Source organism: Lathyrus oleraceus, chromosome 4, assembly GCF_024323335.1.
Source record: "Lathyrus oleraceus cultivar Zhongwan6 chromosome 4, CAAS_Psat_ZW6_1.0, whole genome shotgun sequence".
In the NCBI taxonomy this organism is placed as follows: Eukaryota; Viridiplantae; Streptophyta; class Magnoliopsida; order Fabales; family Fabaceae; genus Lathyrus; species Lathyrus oleraceus.
In genome coordinates, this window is record NC_066582.1 from 384,111,344 (window position 1) to 384,127,673 (window position 16,330).

The following is a 16,330-nucleotide window of genomic DNA, read 5'->3' on the forward strand; positions in this document are numbered from 1 at the left end:
TTGATGCAGGACGTTTAGCCAGTTGCTTATTGTATCCACCTTTACTCATAAACTTTAGTGTGGTTCTTCTCCAATAACTATAGAGTCTATTCCTTTCTCTCATTCAATCATCCAATCATCTCCTCTTGCCTCCTTAATCATTTTGTTTTCAGCCCTAGTGGGCTGAACTACGAAAGCTCTGATTTCCTTATTGCACTATAAGGATACGTAGGTAGGAGAACCAAGTTTCTTCGCGAGTTACCCTATTTATCAATCAATCATTCTTCATTCATTCAATCAATACCATCTTTTTGAGATCAAATATATTTCTCCTTGGACTCCTTGTACACCCTAGGACGATATAACGGCAATCCGTCTTGTGAATCAAGAGTTGTTTGGGACTGTGCCCAAACACTTAATTCAGTTTTTGTTTTTGGCTTTACCCTATAGCGGCAGTCATGCCAGCCCACGTACTGGTAAATGCCTACATTGTTCTTTGATTCAGAGTCTATCTCTTCTTGGATCTAGGCTACTATTCTTCTTTGATCTCGAACTGTTTGTTTCCCATCCAGTAATATTGTTCCTTGTACACAATAATACTTTCTCTTGGGCCCGACCTATACCCTTTTAGGATGATATAACGGTAGTCCATCTTGCGAATCAAGAATTGTTTGGGACTGCACCGAAACACTTCATTCAGTCTTTGTTTTTGACTTTACCCTATAGCAGCAGCCATGCTAGGCCACGTACTGGTAAATGCATGTTTACTCTTCGATTCCAAGTTCCACCCATTTGTGGGTTCCCTTGATACCATTCTGTTGGTACAAGTTTTACTTTTCATCACCCTTATTTCTCTCTATTCTCGTGGTTCCACGAACTACGATTGCTCTGATTTTCTCATTGCACAGTGAGAATACGTAGGCACAAGGATGTGAATCCTTGGTGAGCATACTTCTAAGTATTCCTCCTTCCGCCTTAGGGAACCACTCATATCTTTCATGATCCATCATCTACCCTCGATCATAAATCGTTCACCCAGTGACATATTATTCCTTTGACATCGAAACACACTTCCTTGGATATCCATACATACCCTTTTAGGACGCCTAGCGAAAAGTCTGCATTTCTACCTAGAGTTGTTTGGGATTGTGCCCAAACACTTAATTTAGTCTTTGTTTTTAGCTGAATACCCTATAGTGGCAGCCATGCTAGTCCACGTATCGGTTAAAGTTATTTCCCTCTATGGTACAAATCTCATTTCTCTTATGGATTCCAATACACTTTCACATTTCGGTTTCAAACAATACTTCCTTAAGTCACTTATGTCCAAATATTCAATTATGTGACCTTGGTCACTTCATTTCGTTCATCTCCATGATACTTTCATATTCTACCTTCCTTCACTCCATATAATATATCGGTTATTTTTGGGTCAAATACACTACCTCTTTGTGCTCCTTCTTGCGTCACCTTGTGAACCAAGAGATGTTTGGAAATGTGCCAAAGACCTATTTCTTCATTTTTTTCGGCATTACCCTATAGCGGAAGCCATGCTAGCCCACATAATGGTAAGAGCCATCTTACTCTTGGATTCATGTTTTCACCCTTGTTGGAGCTCAAAACAATATCCTTTGATTTAGACCATACTATTTATCACAATTCTTTTCACCTCTCGTCACTAGTTCTTTGAACTACAGAGCTCTGAATTCCTCATTGCACTATGAGGATACTTAGGCATGAGGGCCCTAATCCTCACCGAGCACTTTATCTATTCCTTTTTCCTTTCTCCATTCTTTTGCGAGTAATCTTCAGATATAACACCTATTCGAGCGAGAATAATTAAAACAGTTCCCATGGAGTACCATGGATGTTTGGGGTGCTAATATCTTCCCATTGTATAACCGACTTCCTTACCCAACATATCTCTTTCCCCTAGGTTTTATCGATGTTTTCCATTTCCTTCGGGAATAAATAAAGTTTGATGGTGACTATGTTGTATGTTCGAGTATGTGATACGTTCGGGTATATTTCTACTAACTTCAACATCATTTACATTCTTGCAAGAAACATCATTGATTCAAAAGCTTCTTGTTATTTATATAAGGCACCGAGTTATGGAATGCACACTTATGGGTTTCATTATACTACATCTTGACTATTTTGACACAACAAATATGTGGTGAACCACTTTCTTAGGTTAAGTCTTTGGAAACCATTATCTTGGTCAAGGCATTTCAGACAGATAAAATTTAGAAGTCTTGTGCAAGTTTGACTTTGGTCAACAAAGTCAACCATGGGAGGTTGACTTTTTATTGACCATTTTCTCATGAGGTCTTGCATGATTAGTTGATTGGCTTTGTTCGTTTGATTCAAGAAAAATAAATTCAAACTCAAGGATTCAATTCAAATTCAAGGATTCAATTCAAATCAAAGGATTTCAAGTTCAAATTCAAATTCAAAATTGGAAGGAATGCATATAACTTGTGAAAAAAGTTACAAATCACATTCAAATGGCCAATATTCAATTACAAAATCCAAAGAATTTTATTACACACCGACCAAAGATTACAAGGTTATAAAAAAAACTTTTTGACCTAAGGTTGACTTTTGGTCAACTTTTGACTTTTTGTCAAACAGTTGACCAAAAGCCAAACTAGTCATAAACCTACTCTAAGTCTATTTTTCTCTTAATTATTCATGTGGTCCTTTAAGTACTTCAAGTGTATTCTAAAATACTTTCATGTTCATACTAAGCATCCTTCTTTATACTAAATCTTGATCATGCCTTGCAAAATACCTTCATGATGCCATGCCAAGCCTCTGCCATGTTGAAATGCTATGTCCAAAGCCTAAGGCTCACGACATCAAGATTGTAGTAACCCTACAAAAAACCTAAGCCACATTAAGCATACATACACTCAAATATGCATAAACCAAGTACCATGCATACCTACACAAATCCAAGTCTAACCATGACATTCAACAAACATTTCACACTTGCACACATACTAGTTAAGACCATGACATTTAATGCACAAACACATACACATGCACATCCAACATTCAGCAACATACATACCATACAATGCAATGCAAACTAACAATCCAATACTCATAAGCCATGATCATCAATACAATGTCCATAAACCAACATCTAGACAGTCCAAATGGAAATCACACACATCCAGCTGAAGCATTACTTAGCTCAATTCACACCTTCCTATCCAATTGCCAACTAACATGCATAACCAATCAAATAATTCAACAATGACATGACTATTAATAACCCAATATCACTAACTAGTTTTTTCATTGACATGAAAATTTACATAACATTTCAACTAATCATTAACCATTTCAGCTAACTTGTAACTATCAGACTCTAATTCAATCAGAGCCGTTAGGAACATTCCAAATACATTCAATTAACATTCACTAATAGTTAACAAAAATTACTTAATCTACTAGCTTTAGCATAACAGTTCCATTAACCAATTAACAATTTCTCTAACTGACAAAAATATTAGCCTAACAGTTAAGCTTTTAACCATAATTGTTTCACATCACTCATTCAAACTAATTTATTTCTAGCAAATCCTAACACCAATTCAAACCAACCTAATTGTTTTGACCTAACCAACATTTTTCCAAGCTGATTGACTAACAATCTAATTAGCATCAACTAAAATTAATCTAACAGTTCAGTTCAACTAACAACTAACTAATTCAATAACCTCACTAACAGTTTAACATCCAAGTTAACTAACAATCCCTCTCTTAACCCATTCCAAAATCCATATCAGTCACATTAACACAATCAACTAACTACTAATTGAATTCACTAACATGACAATCCAAACTAATCTCCGAAAGTCATTAACAGTTAACTAACTCAATCACAATTCAAATTGTCACTAACAGTTTAACATCAACTAACACCTCTAACTGTTACATTTCTAACTTCAATCAAAATTAATAATGTTAACTAACTCTAACTAATTTTTCATGAATGACCTAACTATAACAGCTGACCAAACTCTAACAACCTTGCCCTAGATGCCCAATTCAGTTAGCATTCAATCCTTCTATATAAACAAATCTCCTCTACAATCATCTTTAACAACAACCACAATTTACTCTCAATTCAAAACAAGACTATGCAAATTCACTCTCTCCTCTCACCTCACCAACACACTCAATGCTCAATATTCTCCATTGTTGAGCAAAACTTGACATTGAAGTTTTGCTTCAACCGAGCTAAGCCTCTACATCACGCTTCACTCAATAACAACAACAACAATAACACTCAATCAAATTCCTATAGACTAGGTTCATAGAAGAAGAAGAAGAAGGAATCAACACAAAAAGCAAAGGAGGGAAGCACTTACCTCTAGTATTCTCTAAGCATCGTCTTCTTCAAGACCTTCAACAATTTCCCGGATAAGCCTCCGTCCTGTAGGTAGGTTCTTTTAAAAATCTTCACTTCTTTACCTCAAACGTGTTACCATCATGTAGATTAGGTTGAGGGGAATTAAAGGCCCAAGGTTTCATGCTTTGATTCCCCTCCCACTGTGTTTAATTTTATTTTGAATGAATTAGGGTTCATGGGGTTTTTCTTGTGGTTTGTTTGGTTTGTTTGGAAGTGGGAAATAGAGAGAAGAGGACGAGAGGTTTCCATTAGTGGTAATTTCGTATGGTTTTGGGTTGCCCCACCGTGGCAGAGCGATTTCCATCCAAGAAGTAGCTAAGAGAGGAAGAGAAACGTGTCTGAGAGTGAAACTAAAATGAGCAAAGAATATGGACACTCACCAACTTTTGGCCCACGCGTTGGGCTTCACCATGCACAAGCCCAAAGGGCTTTATAGTCTACACGCCCTAATTACTTACACATCCCCACAATTTTGAATCAAAACAACAATGATAACATTTAGGCCACTGTAGTCTTGGCATGCGTCGTTTCCACTAGCTCACCTCCCCCATCTGAACTTAAACAAAAACTTAGCATATGTGCCCTACGCCCATTCAACTTCACACTCTCATTCCTTTATTCACACCCCCATGCAGAGTGGTTTTTTCATTAAATTTTCTTTTTGGCTTGTTTTCTTTTAATCTTTTTTTTTTTGTCACACATAAAATACATATTAAAAACACATTATAAAAATACATAAAATTCACATTATCTTTATAATCATTCCAAAACATGCATTTATATTAGGTTTTATTTAGACTTTAATTTTTAGGTTTTTTTCTTAAAGGCAAATTAGTTAGAAATTAGTTGAATGTGTTAGACTCATTTTTCTATTCCTTTAAATTTTCCTCATGATTTCCATGTGCTTAATGATTGATCCTTAACCTGATCATATATTAATTAGTTTATCAAATTTATTTTTGATCAATTAATTACTTTGTTGTGAATTAAGCTTGTTGTATGACTTTTCATAAGCAATTGGCATACTCCCCTTAAGATCCTTATTCATTCAAGTGATCATATATCCCTTGATCACTTGATTGAGTTAAACTTTTACACTTTCACTACATTGGATCCATCAAGTCAACCTCAAGCAAAATCATATTCAAGACCTTGAAGATAGAAGGACATCAAGACATGTTCACGCTGAGTTTCATCCATTCAAGTACACCTTGCTTCATCGTTTTCAAAATAAAAACTCCTTTTAATTTCAAAACACCTCTTTAATTATGATGTGGATTGTGCACCACGAGCCTTAAACAATGGATAAGAATGAGAGGGATTATTCCTAACCTTGTTTTGAATGTCTTTGAATAGGGAATGTAGGCCCTAGTTATTCATAGTATTCTCCTTCATTCATAGACTTTAGTGCAATTCAAATTAAAACAACTTTCAACCTTTCATCCATAGATCACACTTCAATAATCTACATCATCAACGCCTTTCTCTTCAGACGAAACACAATATTCTTTGAAAACCCATACACTCTTGAGGTTAATCACCTTCCCTTAGTTAATCACTTCCTTCATGGGTTAATCACCTCCTCATGGTTAAACACACATCTCTAAACCATGCAACTCTTTAGGTTAATTACATTCTCTTGGTTAAACACCTCTTTCGGTTAATCACCTTTTTCATGGTTAAAACCCTTTTCATGCATGCTTGCCTTGTGAGACTCAGGCTTAGGCAAGCCCCTCCCATGCATGTTCGCCTTACGAGACTCAGGCTTACGCAAACTCCTCATTTTCATGCATGTCTGTCTTATGAGACTCAGGCTTACGCAAACTCCTCATTTTCATGCATGTCTGTCTTATGAGACTCAGGCTTACGCAAGCCCCTCCCATGCATGTTCGCCTTACGAGACTTAGGTAATTTTTTTTCATGCATATTGTAACACCCCAAAATTTGCCCTCCTCATTCATGCATTCATTTAGCATTTCATATTGCATTTCATCATGTCAATCAGAATTAGATCCGAAAAAAAAAACGAAAAAAAAAAAAAAAACGAAAAAAATGAAAAAAAAAACGAAAAAAAATAATAATAATAATTTTTTACAAAAAAATAAAAAAATAAAAAAATAAAAAAATAAAAAAATAAAAGTAAAAATAAAAAAATAAATAAAATATAATAAAAAATTTTGGACTTGGGTCTCTCTCATTTGAGCCCACAAAACCATGAAATTCAGTCTATAAATATCAAGGTTTCACTTGAGAAAAAGGAAGAGAAGCAAACTACTCTGAGGTTTCCTTGGAACAAAACCCTGGACAAAACCTGAAGAGAAACCTGACAGAGAACTCAGAGCAGCCTCTAAACCCTGAAGGGCCTCACGGGTGCAACTCAATTTCAATCAAGCTCTCCAATCAGGTTTGCCCTATTCCCATTATTTTACGCCTTCAATTTGAATGTTCTAAATGTGTGATGTATTATGAATGAGTGAAACCTATGCCTTGAATGTTTAATCACATGATTTCTGAAGTGTATGCCATAGGGTTTGAGGTTTCTGAAACCATACTATTATCCATGAAAAAACTGCTTATGGTGTTTCACTAACCCTTTTGTTGAGTTTTTGTGAGGGCTCACATGACTTTTGCAGGGATAACTTGCGTGGTTTCCCACTTTATTTGTGGGATAACCCCTGGAGGTTCATTCCGATTACCTGTACTGACCCACTTTCTTTGATGATGTTAGCTTGGAAGGATCTCAGGGTTTCCCATTCCTCTAATTGTTGTTACTTCGGATCTTTATCCGCGTGGTACTTTTACATTTTTCCCGCATTTTACTGCTTTCCTAGCTGGAAGACCTCGATAGGAGGCAATGTTTTTGTGTTTACTTTATGCAGGTTCCTTTGTCCAGGGTTAAGAGCTATGAGGTCTTATCCTCATTACCCTTTTGCATGCGCGTTCCTACAATGCAAACAAACCCTTCATTGATTTTTCTTCTCCATAACACACGTTTACTCCTTCTACTACAGGCGAGTAAGTCTCCAAAGGTCGAGCATCCGGTAGATTGCGTAGTGACGTCGTTCGTCCAAAACCCAATCCACAACCCCGTAGTTAGCCGAACTACGGCTTGCTCTGATTCTCATTCCAGATGAGATACGTAGGCATAAGACGCGATGTCTTAGCGAGCACACATCCCCCAACCCATAGGTCAGCCGAGCTACGAAGACTCTGATTCTCATATTCAGATGAGATACGTATGCAGTGGATGCGACATCCGCGCGAGTCATTTTCATTTAACCCTTTTTTTTTTGTAAACAGCACAAGATAAACTCACACCCTTTAGACAAAAACCACAAAAGTGGATCCCGTAGAGTACTACGGATGCGTAGGGGTGCTAATACCTTCCCTTCGCATAACCGACTTCCGAACCCAAGATTTGGTTGCGAGACCCCGTCTTGTCCTTTCCTTTTTCAGGTTTACTTCGAGCGTTTCCTTTCCCTCCTTTGGGATGAATAACGCACGGTGGCGACTCTTCTGTCTTTTTCTTTCGCCGGTTGTTTTTTTTCGCGCACTGTATTTTTCAGGTTGCGACAGCTGGTGACTCTGCTGGGGACTAAGAAGTTGACCTCTTGCTGGTCCATCTTCCCTAAGCGAGTCCCTCCTAGCTTGTGTGATTTCTTGTTTATTGGGTGTTCATGCTTTTGTACATTTATTTGCTTACCTGCTTGCATGCATCTGTTGTATCTATTGGATCTGTTTGTTTGTTTGTTGGGATGGGATGTTCTATGAGAGATAAGCCCATTACCCAGGCTTGAGTGTACACACAGGTTTTAGAGTGGATGATCATGAGGCTTGCGTGGCATGTTGCTACGTTAAGTCGTTCGTGAAGAACCACACCCAGACGAGGTTTCTTTTGGATATATTATGTCCTACGGATGTTCCGTAACGACATGGTGTTCCTTTAGAAATCGTCGACTCTGGTGACCATTTCCCGAGAACTCAGTCGAGGCCTCTCCTCCGAGACGTGATTATGTTAGCTCTGGTGGGCGCATTCTCGCTGATCAATCCGAGGACCCCGAGACTGGGAACTTGCTTTAGGATGTCCTGTTGAGGGGAGTCAGTGGAGGTCTTTTATCCCGTAATAATGCCAAACCTTCAGTGGTAAACGTATTATTCGCGACTGAAGGGCTGAAGCTGACGAACTTCTGTTCTTAGAACCTACCAGTGAGGGGTGGGCTAAATTCAGGAAACCTTAACCTCCAACCAACCCGGTTTTCTGGAGCAGAGTTTTGGTCTTGTAATATATTCCTCAGTGAATTTCTCTCCAGGAAGTGCAACCTGACAGATGTTCAAGCGGATCCATCAATTCTGATTGACATGCCTTTGCATTGCGTAACATCATCTGCATATTTGCATCCAACATCTCATGCTTATTCATTTGTAGGGTATTCCCTTTCAAAACGGGGGTGCCTTAAAACTGAACAAGCAGTGCATCGCATACCATGCATATTAACCCTTGTCTGTTTTGCAGGTGTCACCGCAGTGTCTAATGTTTGTTCCCTGTATCAGGCAGTTATTGGTCCCAAGCGAGTTCACAGATACCCGACAAAGGAAAACCGTCCACGACTAGCGATGGACCAAGTACAGAAAGAGCTGGCTGATATGCGTGAAAGGATGGATCAGTTCATGACATTGATGACTGGTATGGCAGCAGGTCAAGAAAAGCTGAGGGAATTGGTTGGGCAACCGAGGCCTGAGGTGGAGATACTAAATGCTGAGGGAAACCCTGGTAACCCTGGGAACGCTGATAACCCTGTGAACACTGGTAACGCGGGTAACGCAAATGCTGATGGAAACCCGGGTAATGTTGGCAACACAGGGAATGTTGGAAATGGTATTGGCGGAAGGTACAATGTGAATCAAGGAATTCGGATTAACGGGCCCCCCGTTACTGAAGATTATCAGTATGATCAATTTTCTTTGCACGACGAGGCCCTCGAGACCACTCGCCGTATGGATGAGCTTGTTGAGAAGCTCAAATCTTTGGAGTCTCAAAATTCCTTAGGCTTTGATGTCACAAATCTTGGTCTGGTTCAGGGAGTAAGGATTCCTCACAAGTTCAAACCCCCTAATTTTGAGAAATACAACGGGGCTTCTTGCCCACGCACTCATCTCCAATCTTATTTGGGAAGGTTGGGAGCTCACACGGAAGATGAAAAGCTGTGGATGTACTATTTTGAAGACAGTCTAACTGGAGCTTCTCGTGAATGGTATTCTCATTTGTCTCGTACTACCATCAAGAGCTGGAAAGACTTGGCAGAGCCTTTTGTCAAGCAATATCAATACAACTTGGACATGGCTCCAAATCGGACCTTGTTGCAAGGTATGTCCCAGACTGCCAAGGAGACCTTTAGAGAATATGCTCAGCGTTGGAGACAGATTGCTGCGTCCGTCCAACCCCCTATGTCTGAAAGGGAGATGGCGGACATGTTCATGAACATTCTTCAAGGCAATTATATTGAGAGATTGGCTGCTTGCCCGTCAATCAGCTTTGCAGAGATAGTAATTGCTGGAGAAAGAATCGAGAGTCTGTTGAAGATGGGCCGAATTCAAGACAATAGTGTTTCCAACCCATCAGGTCCCAAGAGACCGTTTGCTGGTAACGGTCAGCGAAGAAAAGAAGGCGAGGCAAGCGTTGTGTATGCCGGCAGAGGCAGGAATAAAGGACGCCCTAATTATTATCAAGATCAAGTGGCCGCAGTCACTATTCCAACACCTGTTCCTCAACCGCAATATCATCCGCAACAACAACCCAGGTACAACAATCAACAACAAGGAGGTAATCCGGGTCAGCAGAGACACTATCAACAACGTCCAAGGCAGACGGACCGGGTCATCGAGCCAATCCCAATGCCTTATTCAGTATTACTTCCCAAGCTGATTGACATGAATCTGGTTACATTGAGAACTCTGGCCCCACCAATCGATCCCAATAATTTGCCTAGAGGTTATGATGTCAACGCTAGATGCGCTTTTCACTCCAACGCACCTGGCCATACTACAGATAATTGCAAGGCTCTCCAATTAAAGGTACAAGATTTGAGAGATGCCCAGGCTATCAATTTTGCTCCGGTGCCTAACGTTATCCAGAACCCGATGCCGGCTCACGGCGGGCAGAGGATTAATGCTGTTGATAGTGGGGAAACTTTGAATTTGGTTTCTGATGTGACTAAGGTGAAGACTTCGCTATCGGTGGTTAAAGACCGACTTCTGAAAGGACAGATTTTCCCGGGTTGTGGGGAAGAATGCAGAAATTGTCAAGCTGCCGAAAACGGATGTGACAGTTTGAGAAGGGGTATTCAGCAGCTGATAGATGAAGGTTGTCTTCAGTTCGATCAGGCCCGTCCGGTGAAGAATGATGTATCGACGGTGACGTTTTATTTCACTTCTGAAGAAATATATGCTCCCGAGAGACTCGCTCCGACAATAATATATTTCCCAGAAAGTACAGAACCAGCAGCGGTGAACATCGAAAGTTCAGCACCAGTCGCAATTTACTCTGACAGCCCTCAACCGACTTTGGTTGGTCCAATCACCATCACGGTACCAGGACCTGTTCCGTATGAGAAAGACAGTGCTATCCCGTGGCACTATGGGGCTGATATCTACTGCCAGGGGCAGAAAGTTAACGAAGAAGACATTGACATTGGTAGCTCCGCTGTAGACAATGTTGGAGGGGTTGGTGGCTTCACTCGCAGTGGACGCCTATTTGCACCATCAACATTATGCGCGAATACTGAAGCCGAGGCAGCTGCCAAGGCTAAAGGGAAACAGGTATCCACCGAAGAGGTTACTACTGAGGAAGATCCTCCTAAGACCGCATTCGAGAAGGAAGTGGATGAGTTTATGAGGATTATCAAGAAAAGTGACTACAAGGTAGTCGACCAGCTAAATCAGACACCCTTAAAGATCTCCATTCTCTCACTATTGCTGTGCTCTGAGGCGCACAGAGCAGCCTTGTTGAAAGTACTGAATATGGCCTATGTTCCACCGGAGATAACTGTTAACCAGCTGGAGTCGGTAGTTTCCAATGTAAACGCTAGCCGGGGGCTAGGTTTCACCGATAATGACCTGACACCTGAGGGCAGGAATCACAACAAAGCCTTGCATATCACAATGGAGTGCAAAGGGGTGGTGCTTTCCCATGTTTTGGTTGATACAGGCTCTTCTCTGAATGTTCTTCCAAAGAAAGCCTTAATGAAGTTGGATTGCGATGGCATCATCCTGAGGCCAAGTAACTTAGTTGTGAGGGCTTTTGATGGCTCTAAGAGAGCTTTTTTTGGCGAAGTTGAGTTGCCGGTTAAGATTGGACCGCAGGTGTTCAAGAGCACCTTTTATGTGATGGATATCCAGCCTGCCTACAGTTGTCTGCTAGGTCGGCCTTGGATTCATGCTGCCGGTGCTGTTACTTCTACCCTCCACCAGAAGCTCAAATATGAACTAGAAGGTCAGATCGTCACTGTATGTGGTGAAGAGGATATTTTTATTAGCCACCTGTCTACATTTAAGTATGTAGAGATGGATGGCGAGATGCATGAGATGCTGTGTCAGGGCTTCGAAACTACAAACATCAATGAGGTCGCGCCCGAAGCTGTCTTTTCACCTGAGTTTGAGAAGGTCGGGACTTCTATCTCTTCACACAAGCAAGCTGTCGAAGTGGTTAAAGCTGGTAATGCCCAAGGCTGGGGCAAATTTGTGGAGCCAGTCATCAAAGAAGACAAGTTTGGATTGGGGTATGCTCCGGGATCTCAGAAGAATGAAACCGGTACTCTCTCCAGCGGGGGTTTGGTTTCCCCCCACATCGTCAATGCTGCAGATGAAGACAAGGCTGACAGCGACTGTGACTTAGATAGCTGGATTCGCCCGTGTGTCCCGGGAGAAAAGCTCGACAATTGGTCGTCTGAAAAAACTGTCCGGGTTACTCTGCTGAAAGAGTGATTTTTATTGTTTTCCTTTATTACATGCATAATAAAGTCTTACACTTTGCCCAAGGTGTAACGGCTCATTTGTAGGGCCATCCATTTAGTTACGTTTCGCAATTATTTTTATCATCAATAAAGGACGGCTTTTGCAAACAATTTTGTGTTCTCTTTCTTTCAGTTTTTTTACTTTTTACAAAAAAAAAATGGCAATGTTTCTTTTTTCGTTTTTCCTTTCTTTCAAAAAAAAATCTCTCATTCTAAGGTAAAGCATGATCCTCCATCATGCAGAGCCGACCACTCGGATCTCACTGCTAACGACACTGCTATGGCCAAGTATGACTTCGACAATCCTATCTATCAAGCCGAAGAAGGGGCTGAGGAAGATTGTGAATTGCCTGAAGGGTTAGCCAGATTGTTGAAACAGGAGGACCGATCTATTACACCTTATCAGGAGGTGGTTGAGACCATCAACGTTGGTACCGAAGACGACAAGAAAGAGATCAAGATCGGGGCCAATCTACAGGCCGAGAGGAAAGACCGTTGATCATGTACTTGACTGTGTTAGAAAGGTCAATGGGTTGTGTGCTCGGTCAGCATGACGAGTCAGGTCGAAAAGAGCATGCAATATACTACCTTAGCAAAAGTTTACCGACTGTGAACAAAGATACTCATTGCTCGAGAAAACTTTCCGCGCTTTGGCATGGGCTGCTCGCCGACTAAGACAGTATATGTTGACTCACACGACTCTATTGATATCAAAAATGGATCCAGTTAAGTATATTTTTGAAAAGCCATCACTTACCGGAAAGGTTACTAGGTGACAAATGATACTGACAGAGTATGACATCCAATACACTTCACAAAAAGCCATCAAGGGAAGTGTCTTGTCAGACTATCTTGCAGAGCAACCGATTGATGATTACCAACCTATGAGGTTTGACTTTCCTGATGATGACATCATGTTTCTCAAATCGAAAGATTGAAAGGAACCACTCCCGGAGGAGGGGCCTGACCCTGAATCCAAATGGGTTATGATGTTTGATGGGGCGGTCCACGTCAATGGTCGCGGAGTTGGTATAGTGTTGATCACACCGGAAGGGGGTTCATATGCCATTTGGTGCCAGAATAACTTTTCCCTGCACCAACAATGAAGCCGAATACGAAGCTTGTATCCTAAGACTTGAGGAAGCCGTCAATATACAGATTAAAACCCTGGATGTATACGGGGATTCAGCTTTGGTCATCAATCAAACCAACGGGAAATGGTGCTATGCTGGAACTACGTACCCAGAATTGACGTATCTCGGTCAGAGACGAATGAAGAAAGCATTTGGTCAAAAAGTGTGCCCTCGGGGGTATCAAGTCGGTGAATTGGTACTCAAAATATTTCTTCCTCCCAACACAGATCACAGGGGCAAATGGACACCAAACTATGAGGGTCCGTACGTGGTTAAAAGGATTTTCTATGGCGGAGTTTTGATGCTAACAACCATGGATGGCGAAGGATTCCCGTCCCCTATTAACTCAGACGCAGTTAAAAAAAAATACTTCGCATAAAATAGACCCGCTGGACGATAAAAAGAATAGTCCGGGCAAAAAAAGGGCATCCCGACGAACCAAAAAAAAAAGAGAATAAAGAGGTTCGGGCAAAAATTAGGAATATAAAAAAAGAGTACACCCGGTGAGTCGAAAACCCAAAAGGGCGGCTCAGGCAAAAATGGGTTTCCCGATGGATTGAAAACCCGAAAAGGGGGCGATCCAGGCAAAAGTTAGGGAATAAGCGAATGACTGTGATCTGAGTTCATCAGTGTTATATCACCGTTTCATTCAATCCGGCAATCTTCGAAGGTTAAAGATCGACTAATCATCCACTTCAGAAAGCAAGATGAGCAGAGCGTCTTGAGGACATACGAGTCATAGCAGAGTCGAAACTCAGTGGGACCCCGTATCCCCGTTGTCATTAGGATAGTTCTCTTTTTATAGCGATCACCTCTTTTCAGGGATCAACTTCCTGATACCCTCGCCTATTCCTGGCACAAATTTTCTCCCCATTAAGAGTCGAATAATTCAGTTAAAGAGCCTCTTTATTTTTCATTTATCAGTTTGTTTGCAAAAATGTCCGAATTTTTGATAAAACATATTGCATATGAACATAATGGTGGCTTTTGCAGATGATTTGCACAGGAAAACATTTAAAATTGCTTTGAATGTGCTTAATCCCGAACGGTGAATTCAAACCGAGTAATTCCCCCGAGGCATACGTGTATTTTTGGTTGCAGGTCACAGGAACCGGATGCCAAGTCATGAATCCTCATCCCCAAGCGGTTGACAAAGTCTCTCCTCAGCAGAGCATGTTCCCCAACAGATTTGACAGTATCCAGACTGTCTATCCCCAGTAGAGTTGACAGTATCCAGACTATATATCCCCAGTGGAGTTGACAGTGTCAGACTGTATCTTCCTAGCAACAACGGAGTGGTTGCATAACCAACGGACAAGAGGGTGGTGTTCCCAGTGTTCATCTCATCCCCAACAGATTATTTCTAACAGATTTGTTCTAATCCCCAGCTTGAGGACGATTAGCAAGTTCATATCCCCAGCAAAGGTCGTTTCCTACGACATTTCCCCAGGAAGTGTTTTCCCCACAGACTCTCCTCACAGAGCCTCACCGAGAAAAGTTTCCATAGTTGATACTCCCCCCGCAAGGTCAACTTTTCAAGCAGCCAATTTATTTTTGGTGGCTCATTGGTCCCGGCAGACGGATCATTCCCCACAGAGCATTCAAGGATTGATACAGCGATCTGTTCCCTACGGGAGTTTGCTTCCCCAAGCAGATTTCTTTTTACACCATGCATAACATTTGCATTTGCATGCATATCATATCAAGCATACACATAAGCTGATAAACAGGTTCTTCCAAGCAGACTGAAGAATTACTTTACAACCAAGGTCATGAGATCCAGCCAGAGGATCAAGCGTGAGTGATCCAGCCTGAGGGTCATTTCAAAGATTCAGCCTGAGAATCGTGTTCCAGTGATCCAGCCTGAGGGTCATTTCGAAGATTCAGCCTGAGAATCGTGTTCCAGTAAGCCAGCCTAAGGCTCAATTTGAAGATTCCCCAGTGAAGTCGCCTACAAGCTTTATTTCCCCAGCAAGCCCAAGTCTAATTGAGGAGTCGTTACAACATGTTCTAGCCCGAAGAATATGTACGAAGCCCAAAAGTGGAATATGCTCGAAGCTGCATATCTAATATGAAGGTTGGGTGTAGATTTCAAAAGAGGGTCAACCAGCGCATGCCTCAGATGCGGGATCCTAATGATGGGAATTTATCATCAAAACAATCCAGATCTAGCCAGAAGATCGAAATAGATTCAGCCAGAGAATCGAAACAAATGAGATCTAGCCAGAAGGTCGAAGAAGATCTAGCCAGAAGATCGAAGTCAGGTCTAGCCCGAAGACCAAAAATAGATTCAGCCAGAGAATCGAAATAATTCAGATCTAGCCAGAAGATCGAAGTAGATTCAGTCAGAGAATCAAAGGAAATAGATTCAGCCAGAGAATCGAAACAAAGGAGATCTAGCCAGAAGATCGAAGAAGATCTAGCCAGAAGATCGAAGTCAGGTCTAGCCCGAAGACCGGAAATAGATTCAGCCAGAGAATCGAAACAATTCAGATCTAGCTAGAAGATCGAAGTAGATTCAGCCAGAGAATCAAAGGAAATAGATTCAGCCAGAGAATCGAAACGAAGGAGATCTAGCCAGAAGATCGAAGAAGATCTAGCCAGAAGATCAAAATCGTATCCAGCCCGAGGATCAAAATTAATATCCAGCCAGAGGATCGAAACTCCAGATTAAGCCAGAGGATCGGAAGAAAAATAAACAGCACGGTGTATTTCCGCGTTTTTGTGGTGTTCTCGGAGCGCAAATTTTCGGTCTATCTTTGGTATTCAATCACAGCTCA

General features: G+C 41.2%; 1 long non-coding RNA gene across 2 annotated transcripts; it reads right to left on the reverse strand.

Moving 5' to 3' along the window:
• Positions 1–2,460: 2,460 nt before the first annotated feature.
• LOC127075579 (uncharacterized) lies at positions 2,461–4,858 on the reverse strand. Of its 2 annotated transcripts, none has more exons than XR_007786583.1 (2): positions 4,368–4,858; positions 2,461–2,860 (listed from the first exon to the last, which is right to left on the reverse strand). It is a non-coding gene; the product is annotated as an uncharacterized LOC127075579 (long non-coding RNA). The 2 variants fall into 2 exon arrangements; XR_007786584.1 differs by having other exon boundaries at positions 2,461–2,871.
• Between the last annotated feature and the right edge of the window lie 11,472 nt (positions 4,859–16,330).